The sequence below is a fragment of the Saimiri boliviensis genome, chromosome 7 (assembly GCF_048565385.1).
Source record: "Saimiri boliviensis isolate mSaiBol1 chromosome 7, mSaiBol1.pri, whole genome shotgun sequence".
NCBI classification, from domain to species: domain Eukaryota; kingdom Metazoa; phylum Chordata; class Mammalia; order Primates; family Cebidae; genus Saimiri; species Saimiri boliviensis.
This window is the reverse complement of record NC_133455.1, coordinates 102742018-102759721: the sequence shown is the minus strand read 5'-3', so window position 1 is coordinate 102759721 and position 17704 is coordinate 102742018. Positions and strand designations below refer to the sequence as shown.

Below are 17704 nucleotides of genomic sequence, written 5' to 3'. Positions count from 1 at the left end.
TATACATACACTTCATTAACAAGAGAATGACCTGTTCAGAAATAACATTATTTTAGTGCAAACTCACCTTTTGAATTCATTTCCCACATCCTGCAAAGAAATAAAAGATAATGTTAATTGTGAAAGTATTTTGCTTCTGCACATTTTCCCATACTTTTGTTTCTTTTTAGTTCAGTGTTTTAATAATGTATATTTTCTTATTCCCCTCTAAGGAATCATTCCAGGTTACGTTAATAATAGAACCTCAACTAAACCATGAAACACTTCATCGGCAGACATTAAGAGCAAAGGAGCTCAGCAAGAGATTGTGGAGTAAATCAAGGATACCTGGGTTTCCAGGGTCATTAGTTTCCTAATCTTATTCCCATGGAAAGGTCTGACCGCATATGACAGCTATTAAAACAAAACAGAGAACTATATGAGAAACAGAGTATGCTGACACTGATGAACAACTTTTACAAACTTGCCCAGGCAAGGGGAAAAGCCTCAATAGCTTCAGTAATCACTGTTGTATGGGACATCAGAGAGTGGAGAGGAACCAGGGCACATAAATGGAGTATTAGTAACCTTCCCCTCACCTGGGGTTCTGCTGACCTTGGATAACCTCTCTGTGTGGATAGTACTCCTAATTATATTGAAGAGAATGTTTTCCTATGTTAGGTACTACAATGGAAAAACTTCCCAAAGATTACCAAAGTATGCAGTAATAAATGACTGGACAAATGTAATGATGGGTGTCAGACAGCAGTTGTTACTTAGCAAACAGTAGTGACCTATGCAGGTGACATACCATGTCCTGGCAGCATTGGCCAGCAAAGGCTTCCTGTCTCTGAGGATGGACCCTCCCTCCTCACCTGGAGCAGCTCCATGCCAGGCATGTGGCTCAGCTCCCACAGCTCTCTGTACATGTCTTTCATCCTTTCTAAATGCTGGGTCATTCTCACTTGACTGTTTGGGAGTGGTTGGAAAAGCTCTTCTCTGTCCAGTGCCTGTAGATGAAGTTGCTCCTCCTCTTCAAGAAATGGATGCATCTTTTGATATTGAATATTGATTATCACCTGCCTTAAATCCACATAGTCCTGCAGAGACATTTGGTTAAAATGATTACATGTTGTAACTCTCAACAGAAAACTGCAAATAATTATATTCTGGGTGTAATCAAGCAATTTGATAAATTTTCTGCCTACTCTTGCAAAGAGTCTTGAGTATTTGCCATTTCTTCTATCATTTAAAAAAAAAAAGTTCCTATTCTCTTTCCCTGTTTAAATCGAAACCTATATAAAGACTCTTCATTTCTCTCCCTGTGATGCTTCTTCACAGCTCTTACCAAGTCAGTTATTTTCCCTATTAATCTTCTGCCTTTTAGGTTTTTTCCATGCCTGATTCACTTAAATATTAAAAAACATTTTAGCCATACACCATGTTATGCATAGCGTTTTTTAACTGTATTTTTCCTTTACATACTATTCTATTTATTTCCTCTTCCTCACACCCAACCTTAGTAAAATGTTGTCTCATTTCCAGTGTCTGAAAATGTTTATACCAACCTTCGAATTTGAACTAGGAGATATAATATGCCATTTATCTAATACATTAAAATTACTTGGCTAGCTTGTGTGGGCTTCTCTATTTGTGAATCCTATTATATCAATTGAAATCATTATATTTTTTATGGGATGAAACCACTATCTTTTAAGTGGTAGTTTGAATTTAGCTAAAAATTATAAGCCAACATTGTGTTTATTTGCATAAAAACAAAAGGAAACATTTTCATTCTTACCACTATCAAACGAGTGTTGCTAGTTTCCTGATTTAGATTGTTTTCTGTTTCTTGATGATTTTCCATAGTCCATTTCCTTTGTGAGTTTCTTCTGCAACATAAACAAGAAGCTTAACAATAATGAGGACAGTATAGTAGATTTCATCCCATTACTGATTTTTTAAAAAGGCTGTATTTGAAAGAATCATGAATTTAAGTTAGAGTGCAGTGGTCAGATTTTTCCATGTTAAACAAATTTGTTTCCAATAATTTGGAAGTGAAAAGTAATAGAAGCATAATAGAGTGTTTTAAGGGACCCTTCAGATAATAGCATCAATTTTCTGAGAAACTAGCTTTTATATAATCTGACTTTGAAGTGTTTTGCTGCTGGCCGCCTGCTTCACAGCTCCATACCACATATTTCAACAATGTTTCTAAGGAAATCTGCTTTAGTGAAGGCTCAACACAGCTTTGATTAGAGTGTCAAATTAGTCAGCAACATTGAAATGACACATTTCTGTCTTTTTTTATTGCATTTTAGGTTTTGGGGTACATGCGAAGAACATGCAAGACTGTTGCACAGGTACACACATGGCAGTGTGATTTGCTGCCTTCCTCCCCTTCACCTATATCTGGCATTTCTCCCCATGCTATCTCTCCCCAACTTCCCACCCCCCACTGTCCCTCCCTTATTTCCCCCCAACAGACCCCAGTGTGCAGTGCTACCCTCCCTGTGTCCATGTGTTCTCATTGTTCAACACCGACCTATGCGTGAGAACATGCGGTGTTTGATTTTCTGTTCTTGTGTCAGTTTGCTGAGAATGATGGTTTCCAGGTTCATCCATGTCCCTACAAAGGACACGAACTCATCGTTTTTTATGGCTGCATAAGGACACATTTCTGCTTTATGATTGCCATGGAATAATCACCACCGCCACCATCTGCATTCCCATCACCGTCATTAGCATAGGCCCTCATCTTTGTGATTTAAGATTCTGTAGATTTCAAACTGCCTTAGAGGCATCATGTACCCTGCAATCCTCAGCAGCCCATCCTATTGGGCTGTGGCTGTGAGCCGTGAGCTCTGGTGACTCAGAGCTGAGTGCACAGAGCAATCTCCTGTCAGCCTCGCCAAAGAGCTCCTTAGTCTCCTCATGTCACACACAGATCTTGGCTGAGCTGTTGATGTTTCTCTGAGGTCTGCTCTGTCTGGCAAGGAAAGCCAGCTTTTTGAGGGCCACACTGGTTTTGAATTTGGACTTCTCAGATTTTTCTGCACACAGGGCAGTGCATTGGTGCTCTGCCTTCTTCCCAGCGGAGGCAGAGGCAGGGCCTGCAAAAGTTGTGCCCACAGGCAATGGTGACCCGGTCTATGAAGCAGGTCATGCATATGGTGCAGGTGACCTCATTCTGGAAGGCCTGCAGGCTGCTGAATCCAGGTTTCTGAAAATTAAAAAAAATTCTGAGAATTTCTCTCTCTTATTTTATTTGTATTTTCCCCTATAATAGGGGGAAAAAAGGCTGGTAGACAATTTTCCTTATTTACTTGACTTCTGTCCAATCTATTCAATAACTTAGCTCCAGTACAAACTGAGACATAGTAAATTAGCAAACATGCTGAATTTATGAAGTTTTTCCTCAGTAGCCATTAGAGATTGGGTCCAGGGCTCCCTGAGATACCACAATCCTAAGATGTTCAAGTCTCTTTTTAGAAAATGGTGTAGGATTTGCATGTAACCTAAGTCTACCCTCCTGAATACTTTATCTTTAGATGACTTTGAATACCTAATATAATGTAAATGCTGTATAAATACTTGTAATGCCATACAGTTTAGGAACAGTGAGAAGATTGTTTAGGAACAGCAAGAAGATTGTTAAAAATATGTACATGTTTGGCTGGGTGCAGTTGCTCAAGCTTCTAATCCCAGAACTTTGGGAGGCTGAGGTTGGCAGACCATGAGGTCAGTAGACTGAGACCATCCTAGCTAACACGGTGAAACCTAGTCTCCACTAAAAATACAACAAAATTAACTGGGCATGTTGACACATGTCTGTAGTCCCAGCTACTCTGGAGGCGGAGGCAGGAGAATCGCTTGAACCCAGGAGGCAGAGGTTGCAGTGAGCCAAGATCTGGCCACCGCACTCCAGCATGGGTGACAGAGCAAGACTGTCTCAAAAAAATGCATGTACAGCTGCTTTTTCTTCCTGCAAATATTTTTTATCTGAGATTAGTTGAATCCATGGGTATGAAACCCATGGATATGAAGATTCAATTGTGATTCAAATGGGAAAATGAGACGAGAGTCCTCATGGTATTATTGTTAAACAAGCAGTGCTCTCAATCATTCCCAATTACTTAGACAAGCTTAAATCCTGGGAAGAGAGTCAATGTGGGGATGTGTTCTGAGTCACTTATATAAGCTGATTAATGAAGAAGTACATTCTGAATCTCTTCCTGTCTCTGTCATTCTATCTCTCTCAATGATTCCATGATGATAATATACAAAAGACACTTAGTATCTATGCTATTATTCTATACTCCCTGCCTCCAAACTCACCTGTGAAGTTTTCTTAGACAACTATGAATAGGTTTTATCTAAGATTGATTAATCAATCAAAGTGGACTTCAACTGTCAACTCCCAAAATTATCATTCATTGAATTAGTCCTTTTAGCTTTAACATCAAAACTCTTCCTTTCAATAAATTAAATGTAAATAATGTCTTAATTTAGAAACTTTTCCATAGTCAATTCAGATGATCAGAGAGAACACTTTCACATTCTGAAATAGTATTTAAACTATAATAGCAAGAATTCATAAAGAACTAATAAATTATCTTCTAAAATAACAAAAAAGTGAAGACATGCTTTAGGTTTTCTGTGCTCAACTAGAAAATTCTGAAATGCAGTTAATGGAAGTGTAGCCCCCAATTCTTCTTCCTTCCTTCCTTCCCTCCTTTTTTGTTGCAACCTTACTGCAACCTCCAGCTTTCAGATTTAAGCAATTCTCCTGCCTAAGCCTCCCAATTAGCTGGTATTACAGGCACCCACCACCATGCCAGGATAATTTTTTCATGTTTTCAGCAGAGACGGTTTTCCACCATTTTGGTCAGGCTAGTTTCTAACTCCTGACCTCAAGAGATCTCCCAGCCTCGGCCTCCCAAAGTGCTAGGACTACAAGCATGGGCCAGCACACTAGGCCAGTTAGATCTATTTTTAACAGCTTTCAAGTGTAGTCTGCAAACTGAAAATTGTGAAGAGACAGCAAATAGGACTTTTCCAACAAGAATTTTCAAAGCAATTCAACATTTTTACATTTTACTGTGGTGAACATAATAACCATTACTACATTCCCACATTTCAGTGAACATTTTAGGTATTTGATGGGTTCTATCACTGCATGAAACCCTGGAAAGAGATCTTTTCATACCTAAAACATCCAACAATACAGAAAATAGTCACATAAAAAAAATCAAATAGCAAGGGTACAAAAATGCTGTTACAAATAAAAGATACTTTATCTTGATTCGATGTAAAATCACTAGGACAGCTACTTGTTTGCTTAGAAAAGACCCAAGCATGCTGTCAGGTAAATTTAAAGTATTTTTAAGAGAAAAAGTAAGCATGATGGGTTTACTGTAAATTTGATACTCACAAGACTACTATGAATGGTCTCTTTCTAGAAGCTCTGTCGATAACCAGATTAGAAGTAACTCCTAGTGCTCCAAAGCCCAAAAGCCAGAAATCCAGTGGGTCCTCACTGAAGGAGAGGTCTGTGGATGGGCATCCTTTTAGTGTGTAAGGGCCCACACAAGACCACACCCACTTCCTGAAACTGATTAGATTGCACAGGAAGGGGTAAATTGGCTGATTAGATTTATATAGTACAGAAAACCACACTTGGGGGCTCAAAGCTCAACAGACAAGTTTGGGATGCAAGAAAGTTGACTTTACACAACTTGTTCAAAGAAATATTTTATGTAAAACAATTATTTCATTAAATATATTTTTATTTTGCACATGCTAACTTTTATTTATTTATTTTTGAGACAGTGTCTCATTCTGTTGCTCTGGTTGGAGTGCAATGGCTGAATCTTGGCTCACTGCAACCTCCCCCTACCTGGTTCAAGTAATTCTTCTGCTGCCTCAGCCTACCAAGTAGCTGAGATTACAGGTGCCCATCATTACACCCAGCTAATTCATGTATTTTTAGGAGAGAAAGGATTTAACCATGTTGGTCAGGTTGGTCTGGAACTCTTGACCTCAGTTGATCCTCCCACCTCAGCCTCCCAAAGTGCTGGGATTACAGGCATGAGCCACCGTGCCCAGCCACATGCTAACTTTTAAAATTTTATTTCTTACTGTGAGTTTTAAAATTATAATTGCTTAAGTGCCTAGCCATTATTTAACAGAATATGTCCAAAGATAAAACATTAACTGGGATTACAACACATCTGTAATGTGTAACTCCCTTGTTTAAAAAAGTGTTGGAGGAACTCAATTGTGTTTCATATAATTGTATATATAATGCTTAGTGAAATTAGTTGTATTAAGCTTTTTTTCTTATTTTTACTATTTTATGACCATTTCATAATGATTGTTTTATATAAAAATAAAATCTTTTTTCAATTCATACACCTTTTTGAATAATTTCACTACAGATACTTTACATATATGTACACAAATATCTAAAGCAATGTACGTATTCATATTTTTAAAATTATATAATAGTTATTTACAGAATAATAATCATTATTATTACCTTTTTTTGAGACGGAGTCTCCCTCTGTCACCCAGGCTGGAGTGCAATGGCATGATCTCAGCTCACTGTAACTTCTGCCTCCCAGATTCAAGCAATTCTCCTGCCTCAGCCTCCCAAGCGGCTGGGGTTACAGGTGTCTGCCACCATTCCTGGCTAAGTTTTGTAATTTTAGTAGAGATGGGGGTTTCACCATGTTGGCCAAGCTGGTCTCAAACTGCTGACCTCAGGTGATCTATCTGCCTCCAACTCCCAAAGTGCTGGAATTTCAGGCCTTAGCCAAGGCACCCAGCTGCTATTTACAGAATAATTATATGCATAATTATCTTTAATAGTGTATAAAAGATATTTTTAACACAGTCGCCATACTAGCAGATTTTGTTGTTGTTTACCATGATTTAATAAATCACCAATGTTTACACATACTTGTATTAACAGATTATCTAAAGTTTGCGGATTTCGGTCATTTCTATAAACTAAAAATTAACAAACCTTGCTAGAAACTGAAAAAGTAAAAATCTAAATAAAAGTCACCATTTACATATTAACAGACATTAAAACAATTATAAACCTTATAAAAGCATGTCCTAGTAAAAGATGCAGTGGCTGTCTTTTTAATCAATCCATGACATTGCAAATTAGTATGTTTTCTGAGGTGTCATTTGATCAGCATTATGCTTCAAAAGATAGATCCAAAAAAGTTAGAAAAGGTAATCATAGATACATATATGCAGAGTCTTCCATAAATGTTGTTTTTTGAAAACTGCTTCAAACACTTCTTAAAATGTTGTATATTATCTACCTAAGTGTAGAGAAGAAAGGCTTTCTACTACTCTCACTTTTCAGGAAAAATTCAATGCTGTGTTGTGTAGAATGCCCTGAATTAGACAGAAATAAACAATGAGCACTTATGAGATGCATAAAAAAGAATGAGCAATAATTGCAAACTTTAGTGCTAGAGGCTGAAAAAGTTACCATCTATTATACTACAACTGTGTCATCACGCAGAATAGGTAAGAGAGAAAAAGCAGTATTTCATTACCTAACTAAAATATACTGTCATTCAAATGAAAATATCAGACATTTATTAATTACAAATTATATGCTACAAGCTGTTCTAAGTACTAGCTTACTTAATTCTTACAGCAACCCCATGAGATAAATAATATTTCATACTCATTTAAAGATTAATAAATGTAAGAACAGGAAACTTTAATAATTTGAATAGTTATATTCAAATTAAGTAGGGTTTGAACACAGGCAATCTGTCTCTGAAAACTGTTTTTCTCTCAGTGATATTAAATATGTTGCCAAAGTATGTTCCTAAGCCACAGAACTGCATACAATATTTTGCGGGAAATGCTTCTTGCATGCTGGCAGAATTGATTGGAAGTTTACACAGCTTTCAAGTATTGTGCAGGTTTTGGTGCATTTTATAGAATAATAATATTCACCTTGTCCCACATCTATAACACTGTCCAACTCTCTATCAATGACATCACAAAAAGTCTGTTGGCATGCTCAGCCAAACCCCATAACAAAGGCATTGTGCAATTCCTACAATGCAGTGTAGCTCGTCTGTTCAAAGCCCAGAATGTCTCAGAGGATCTCGTGTGTGCACTTCTCTGGTTACTCACAAAATGAGTGTCTACTATGGACTCTCCATATTGGTAGGGATTGGAGCCAAAATAGTAACAAACCTACATGTTCTGCACATGAGTCCCGAAAATTAAATTTTTTAAAAAATTTAAAAAATGAAAACTCAATCCTTAAGGAGCTCATGGTCTAGTAGGTGATACAAAGGAAGGGACAGTCATCCTGAAAGTCTTCCTAAGAGAAGTAACACCTAAACTGAAATCCAACAGATGAGGGTAGTCTTATCTTTTCTGAGGGTAAAGTTTACATGACAGCAGTTGCCATGAGAAAAGATTTTAGGACCTGGAATAGTGGCTCATGCCTATAATTCCAGCACTTTGGGAGGCCTGGATAGATAGACTAGTCAAGCTGAGAAGTTCAAGACCAGCCTGGGCAACCTGGTGAAACTCCATCTCCACAAAACACACACACACACACACACACAAATTAGACAGGCATGATGGTGCACGCCTGTAATCTCACCTACTTGGGAGTCTTAAATTGGATGATTGCCTGAGCCCAGATGACAGAGGTTGCACTGAGCTGGGGTTGTGCCACTGACTCTAGTCTGGGCGACAGAGTCGGACTGTTTTTCACACACACACACACACACACACACACACACACACTTGTTCTGTTCTCTTGCTGGGTTGAAGCCCTTCTATTTCATCTAGGCCAGAATGCTTTCTGAAATACAAATGTGCCTATATTCCTACCTGCTTAACCTTATTACGGGATTTTGATAAACTACAAGAAAGTAGTTACACTCCTCTGGATGTCTTCCAAAACTTATTTGAAGTATTTGATGCTCAATGTATAAATTGTTCTTCCCTCAAATCCCTTGGATTTTATTTTATTTATTTATTTTTTGAGGCAGAGTTTCGCTCCTTACCCAGGCTGGAGTGCAATGGCGTGATCTTGGCTCACCGCAACCTCCACTTCCTGGGTTCAGGCAATTCTCCTGCCTCAGCCTCCTGAGTAGCTGGGATTACAGGCACGCGCCACCATGCCCAGCTAATTTTTTGTATTTTTAGTAGAGACGGGGTTTCATCATGTTGACCACGATGGTCTCAATCTCTTGACCTCATGATCTACCGACCTCGGCCTCCCAAAGTGCTGGGATTACAGGCGTGAGCCACTGTGCCCCTTGGATTTTAATAAGAGTGAGTTATTTATATTTCTTTAACCTGCCACAATCAACCATACTTCTATTATTTTTATGTAATATGATTACCCTGTTAGTAGAAATATAAATGAAATCACTTTAAAACAGTAAGTGGCATTGCTCAGTAGAATTGACAATCCACAAATTTTATAACCCAGATATTCCACCTATCGGAAGATGCTGTCAGGAAAGAGAATCTCTTGATTATTTGCATGAGCAGACATGCTCACAAAACCAAAATACAAAAATAAATCCAATGTACAACAGCAAAAAATGAATAAATTTATTATGCACCATTTATCCAAACTTGGGTTATCCACTCGCTCTTGATTTTTTACATAAATAGATCTAGACCTTTTTTAAAAATATATATATATAGTCAAGTGTTAAGATGTCAGTCTTTTTGAGTAGAAGACATTGGAGAGAATTCCAAAAACGTGCTTCCAATCTGCTTTGGAAATGACATCTCCGGTATCTGGCCCAGATGGTATGCAGGGGTACACCAGTTCCCAGATTCTGTAGTTAAGGCTGCTGCTATAGCACTCACTTCTTCAAGTTCATGGTGACCAGGAGACCTCAGCAGCCAAGAGCTTCTTCTGATACTGGCCTTTTTTCAAATTTGCAGTGGAGCACCTCAGAGATGACATTTCTACCTAAACAGCTTTACAAGTGGCCCAGAAGGCAAGTTTCCAGGGAGTCCTGAAGTGTGGATTGAAACCAAGTTTTTTTTTTTTTTTTTTTTTTTTTCTTTGTAAGCGGTGTATTTTAAATAACTTTCAAGATACACATATTTTTTTCCTTTAAAAAAGTCTGCTGTAGTAGTTTTGTTCTTGAATTTTGCTGGTCATCCTCATGGTCCCGAGCCCCCAAACTCTGGGTTGTGGAGGCAGCCGAGGCGGAGGCTGGGGGGCCCACACGGCCTGTCCTGGCGGTGCTCGCAGCACTGGCGGAGCAGCTGGGCCCCATCTTGCCACAGCTCACGCATGGCCAGCATGTGAGCGAAAACGTCCATTTATTTCAAAGCAGTAATAATTTAAAATTATAAAAACCTTTCCGCCACTGAACGTTTAGAAGGTGCGGTCAGACAGCGAGGCCAGGAAGGCCGGGGTGCCCCAGCAGGGGCCGTATGGCGCCTGCCTTCCCAAGCCAGGGGGCCCGTGGGCCGGGCTCGGGTCTTGCCCTGGTACAGGCCGGGCCTGCGGTGCCGACCAGCCAGGAGCGGCGCCGCCGGGGCACACGGTCTGCGACGGCCACGTGGCGCCGGCCGAGGGTGGGGGGCAGAGGCCCCGCACTTTCCCCGGAGCCTCGGGTCCCCCGGGCAGGAGTGGGTGCGGACCGGGGTGGGTGCCGGCAGACGCGGGCTCAGGAGCTCCTTGCGGCGTTCTCGTTGCCGGGCGAGCTGGAGGCGGAGGAGGACGAGGAGACGCTCACCCCCGCCAGGCCCAGGGCGTTCGTGGCCGAGTTCTGTCCCGTGAGGCTTTTCCGGCAGCCGGGGCAGCCGTCGTGCTTGGCGGGGACAGCGGCGAGGGCGGGAGAAGGGGCAGGTTGGGGCGGGCGGGCGAGCGGGCACCCCCTGCTCCCGCCAGGGCACCACGCGGCCGCCGCGGACCTGGGGGTGCAGGGCAGCCGCCGCCCGCGCCGGCCCGGCGCACGGTCGTCCTCGCACACGGGCGCTCCCGCCCGGAGCCCGGTGCCCCTCGGGGCCGGGGCGGCGGGCAGGGCCTGGGTCTTCTCTGTCTGCCGGTGGGGGGCCCGCGTTCTCAGACGGATTGAGCGGCCGCGTGAGGATGGCGTCCAGGCCGCGGTCCGCAGGGTCGGAGGGCGGAGCTCCCCAAGGACCCAGGCTGGGGATGGCGGCGGGCGCGATGTCCGTCAGCGCCGGGCGACCCCCTCCAGCGTGGGGGCGCCTTCGTGTCGGCCGGTGGCCCACCGCGGGGGGAGGCGGCCCGGGGCCCCAGGGGCGGGTGCCGGGACTCGGGCTCTCGCTCCCCCCGGCTCTCGGGGTCCCTGCCGTCGTCAGCCTGCGCCCCCGGAGGGAGCGTGGGGATCTCGACGCTGTCTCAACGATGCCGAGAGCAAACTGTCTGTGGCCCTGAGGTCCTGAGGTCCTGGTCCAAGTTCTCCAAAGGCAGCCGGTTCCAGCGGTTCCAGTCCGTGAGGGCTGCGGAGGGGGCAGAACCATCTTCTGTGCTCCTGGTCTCTCCTGGAAGCTCCTCGATGAAACCAGACTCGCGTCTTGGGCAGATATAATCCGGCAGGCGTGGGACGATCTCCACGGAGCAGCAGTGGCAGAAGCACCGTCCGGGCTGTGGCGACGCCTCGGCCTACTCTGTGCCACCCACCCCCAGTACTTCAAGTCCAGGAAAGTAGACATATGAGCCACAAAAGGCTAGATTACCAATAACTACACATTTTCTCTCGCAGTAATAAAGTTCTAGCCCAGACACTTTTTAGAGTGATTGTGCTTAACGAAGAGTAGAGTTGATGAATGAAGATTCTGTGTATTGATTTAAAGGAAAAAATAAGTCCTTTGCTTCCTCTTTTTCAGAAAATTTCTGATGAGTGTTCACCGATTTGTCTCTCTCTTTCTCAAGTCGTTCAGTCTCCAGAGACAGCTTATACATCTCCAGGGCCATTTCCACATCATCTGGGCTTGGCAGGCGCTGCATGAGCTTTCTGCCTGTGAGCACCTGCTCGCAGCCTTCGGACACCGCCCAGCCACATCCGGGCACTTCTGGGTACCAGGTACCAGGTTCTTCCCACTGAGCAAGTGATACTTTTTGGACTGACCAAAAGTTTTTCATGTGCAACACCACAGCAACTTTCAACATTCAGTGAGGGCAAGATGTGAGGGGACTCTTCATCGGCTTCTCAAACTTCACCCTGGAAACAATGGCAATTCCTTATATGTGCTCATCACATATGATTTAGACTTCTCCTTACACTTTACTAGACAATATTTCATTGCTCAAATTCTATTATAATTAATCATTCTTTATATTAACTTTCCTTATTCACATTATTATGTATTTTCTTTGTCTTGATGGTCCATGAATCTTATTTTCATTTGAATAAATGCTATCTATCTATCTGAACACTTAAAGACCTGTGGGAAAAAATCAAGTACCATAAAAATATACATGGCATGATTGCATTTATAAAAAATAGTAAACTACATAAAACACAAACATAAAATATGTAAATAATATAGCCATGTATGATAAAATCATAAAGAATAACAGGAAATAAACATAACAATTCAAGAAAGTGAAAAAGCACAACTGTCGTGAATACATAGGGGACCCAAAGATATTGAAAATATTATTTTCTTAATATAGCTAGTAGGTTCACAAATGTTCACTTCATTACTATTTTTCTCTACCTTGTGTGTTATATGATAGTGTTTTATATAAAATACTTTTAATAAAAAATTATTTCTTATGCTATAGAGTGATTACATTTACTAAAAGTGTAATTTAATTAGTTTCTCAAACATGTGCTGAGCTAGTGATCCTCTGAGCCCTGGGGGGCCAGGCAGGGCGTGAGGCCTCCGCCTTGGAGCAGTTGTGCATGTTCCCCAGTGCGCTCTAGGACACACTGATGCTTTCCTATGTGTGAAGTGACATGAACAGATTAGACTTGATTCCCTGATAATGCCAGATGAGAGTTTTACCATATTTACCCATTCCCCTTGGATGTTTTACTGAGTTTGATTCTTCCATTTCAGAATAATTATTATTTTTTTGCCTAATTATTATTTTTTTATTTTTAGTCCATAACAAGGAAATAAAAGAAAAATATATACACAGATAAATATATGAACACTCACATGACTGTATATAATGTCTAGCTTTATTTCTAATATACTCCTTTAAACTTCACCAATATACCCATCATAAGCCTTTCTGAATGATATACCACAAAAATCTCTATGGATTCTCTAAAGAACCCTCTCAGGCTGCTTCTTTCAAAGCCTCTGCAGCTGCCTGCACTGTGAAGGCTGCAACAGCAGTCTTTCTCTTCACTTCTCCCTTAGTTTTGCAAAGATCCACTTTGGTTTCAATATCAAACAGAGCATCAGAAATTCCTGAAAATGACTCCCTTGAATACTTGCTGTGGCTGCTTGGAGCATGGATGACATGCCTGTTGATAAAACAGTATGGTCTTTATTAGTTGCCTAAATGTTACAGAAGAGAAACACAAGAGCATGCTACCATTTTAACATTGAATATTTCTAATTTAACAATTTGAACAAGTCACTTCTCAACTGAACTTCCACATTCAATCATCTCTAAAGACTAGTCTGGCCAGGGAAGGTAGCACAAGCCTGTAATCCCAGCCGCTTGGGAGCCAGAGGTGGGCTGATCACAAGGTCAGGGGTGCGAGACTAGCCTGGAAAGCAAGATGAAACCCCGACTACTGAAAATACAAAAAGTTAGCCAGGCATGGTGGCGCATGCCTGTAGACCCAGCTACTCAGGAGGAGGGAGAATTGCTTGAACCTGGCAGGCAGAGGTTGCAGTGAGCTGATTATGCCACGGAACTCCAGCCTGACCTATAGAGAGAGACTGTCTCAAAAAAAAAAAAAAATGATAGGCTATGAAATACATATTAATTAATTATATTTTCACTTTGAGCAAAAACTTAAAAGTGGTAAGTGGTTCAGTGCTACAACAGTAACAACAATATAGAAAACACAGCAATCATTCTTGATAAGAGTATTTAGTTACAATTTTCCAAATTCTTCAAAATAAATTACACACAGTTTGTATTAGTATTTCACAGAGAAGAAAATTGAGGCCTGAGAAATCAAGTGACTGAAGTATCTGTCTCAAGGCACATTATAAATAAGTCCTGATTTTTTAATGCATTATAATAAGTTATAGCACAACAGTGATCATTAAAGTCTTGTTTGTGATTAGCCAAAATTTTATTTTTTTGTTCTTTTTTAAAAAGTCACACTATCATGTTAGAATATGTGACATAAAACATGAAGAATCATCAGAAACAATTTTGTAATGTTTCACATGACCACGGCAGAAGAATATTTTACAGTAGGAGCTAAGATAGTTCATGCAATAGACCAGGAAGAGAAGAACAAACTCTGACGTAAATAAATAAGCTCCAGAGCAGTGGCTCATGCTTTTAATCTCATAAATTTGGGAGGCTGAGGTGGGAGGACTGCTTGAGGTCAGGAGTTGGAGACAATCCTGGGCAACATAGGGACACCCTATCTCGACAAATAAAAGTACAAATATTAGCTGAGCATTGTGGCACGTGACTAGTCCTAGTGATTTTGGAGCCTGAGGTAGGAAGATTGATTGAGCACAAAACTCACATTTTGTAATAGTATATGGTAAATGAAACACAGAATCCCTGTTAGCAGCTCCCATAAACAGATGAGATAATCAAATGAAACATAATTTTAATAAAATGCTATGGGCTTCTGAATCAAAATTACAAGGCATTGCTACAAATACAAAAATTGATGTGGTTACCATATGTAAAGCATGTACACATATAAACACACACACGCACACACACACACATTCTCTTTCTCTGTATCTTGTGTTAACACGCTGTATCCTTTGTTACAGGGGAAAGAAATGATACAAGAAAAGAAGGATGAAGACACAGTTCTTCCTTTGGTTTCAAAGGTTTGGATGGAAATTCAACATTCAGCTTAATTTACTTAGTGAGAAATTATTATGTGCAATGCACTGCTCAGTTGTTTCAGGAATTGTAAACATCAAATAGAGACACAAACTAGATCTTTACTATTATTTGGAGAAAATGAAACAAATATAGAAATAAGGAAGAAAAAGCTATGTGTCCTAAACAAACCATGTTTCTAATGATGAGGCATTTTGTCAAGGAGGGACATCATCATTTTTCTTTTCAAGTTAGAAAATCAGCTTCATGGAATACACCGTGTTTGAAATCTACTGAAAGTGTTATTCTCATTATTGACTTCTTACCCACAAAAAAAATTGGAAAGAATTATAAACAATAAGGAAACAATTCTCCCAATATTTCCCTAAAGATAACACACTTATTATACTAATTGATTAAATCCCTTTAATTTTTTCTATATTTGTTAAAGTAACCAAATTCTATTTACAATTTTATATGATTTCTGCTTACTTTATATTTTGTCATAAATATCTTGGTATATTGTATTCGTAATCATCAATTTTTTTATATTTATTTATTGATTTATGTGTTTTGGAGACAGAATCTCACTATATCATTGCAGTGGCATGATCTCGGCTCCCTGCGACCTCCACCTCCCAGGCACAAGCGATTCTTTCGCCTCAGCCTCCATAGTAGCTGGGACTACAGGTGCCTGCCACTGCACCTGGCTAGAGCTTTCTAGACTTTCTCCCTATACCCCTTGAGCTGGGTTGAGCAGAGCCAGGTAATATAGGAGGGAATCATATGTCCCACGGCTGCTGAGAGGCCCTTGGAAGGCTTCATCTGTAGCACAAGGAGAAGGAGAAATATTCCTTCTGGAGTGGGGAGGCCAGGAGTATCCTTAGATTAAATTCTTACATTACCATAAAAGTGAATTGCTGGGGGCTGTGGCTCAGGCTGCAATTCCAGCACTTTTGTAGTCCAAGGCAGGCAGATCACTTGAGGTCAGGAATTCCAGATAAATCTAGCCAACATAGTGAAACCCCCTCCTACTAAAAATGCAAAAAAAAAAAGTTAGCCAGGCCTGGCAGCGGGCACCTGTAATCCCAGCTACTTGGGAGGCTGAGGCAGGAGAATTGCTTGAACTTCAGAGGCGGAGGTTTCAGTGAACTGCGATAGCTTCGCGGCACTCCAGCCTGGGCGACACAGCGAAACGTCATTAAGAAAAAAAAAAAAAAAACAAAAAAAAAAACAAAAACAAACAAACAAAAAAACCTTTTGTTTTGAAGAAACTTAATCAACTGTGTTAACACCCACCTACGCCCTCTGAAATCCAATTAGAGGAAAGGGGTGTGGTCTTCAGAGACGTATAAAAGGACACCGCAGGAGCCAAGCTCATTCTTCTCCAGCACCCACAGAGTGGCTTTGTAACTGGCCTTGGAGACTTCCAAAAGCTACCGCCACTGCGCCGTGAGACCCTGATCCCTGAGCTGACTTCATCTTTTTGGACAGCAAGCTTTGGTGAGAACGTAGATCTATTTCTGAGGTAAGTGTACACTTTCCAGAGTAGGAGCTGCTATTAGGTTACAAACCAAAACAAACAAAATTTGGGGACTTTATCTGCAAACTTAGATTTTTTTTTTTAGATGAAATGATGTCATTTTCTGAGTTTTAAAAACAGCTCCATTTCTTTTTTTTTAAATTATTTTAAACATAACCCATAGGTTTACAAGCTCCATTTAATCTATTTACAAATTAAACATTTTTGTCATCTGTCTTGCTGCATGATCCTCAAATTAATGTTATGATTAATTTTTTACTTAACATATTTTTTAGTTGTTTTATAGATTATAATCATTTTGCAGTAGTTTCCAAATATCTAGTAATTCTTTAATCTCTGGAGACTCTGTAAATGAGTTAGGAGTGTTGTAATCTGTGTGTAAAAATGTGTTATATTCTACTTTACTAGGGAAAATGTGCCTATGTTGCAATGTATGCCTGTACATAGGTAGAGTGCTTTGAATGATTTGGGCAAACATTTTTTTCTAAAACACGGTAAAAGTCTCTTCAGAAACCTCAGTTCCTCTGTGGAAGAAAGCCAGAAATAGCTATCCATGCAGGAAAGTCTCACTGGCAGCTATGCAGAAATATCAGAAATAGAGGGTTTCTGTATTTATACTGTGTAGAAACCAGAATTTTAGATTTTTCCTTTCTTTGTCTCTTTGTTTGTTTTAGACAGGGACACACAGCCTAGAGTGCAGTGGTGGAAATAATCCTCACTACTGGCTCTACTTAATACCTCAAGCAATTCTTCAGCCTCATCCCCCAAAGTAGATGGGACTACAGGCATGGACCACCATGTTGGGCTTTACATATATAATCTATATAGTGTGTGTGTGTGTGTGTGTGTGTGTGTGTGTGTGTGTGTGTGTATTTTTTTAAAGATGGGGCTTCACCATGTTGGTCAGGCTGGTCTTGAACTCCCGACCTCAAGTGATCCACCTGCCTTGGCCTCCAAAGTGCTTGGATTACAGGCATAAACCACCAGGCCCGGCTGTGTGTTTGTGTTTTTAGAGACAGGCTGATCTAGACACTTTGCCATCATGTCGCCCAGTCTAGAACTCCTGAGCTCAAAAAATCTGCCTGACTTGGTCTCCCAAAATGCTAGGATTACAAGTTTGAGCTACCTTGTCTGGCCTACGTTTTCTTCCCCCCACCCTTCCATTTAAAACACCACCTTACTGTCTAGTGCCT

General features: G+C 40.8%; 2 pseudogenes; both read right to left on the bottom strand.

Annotated features, from left to right (window-relative positions):
- Positions 1-228: 228 nt before the first annotated feature.
- On the bottom strand, positions 229-10283 carry LOC141585224 (tripartite motif-containing protein 64C-like; annotated as a pseudogene).
- A 333-nt stretch (positions 10284-10616) lies between these two features.
- Positions 10617-12148, bottom strand: LOC141585223 (E3 ubiquitin-protein ligase RNF126-like; annotated as a pseudogene).
- Positions 12149-17704: the final 5556 nt, after the last annotated feature.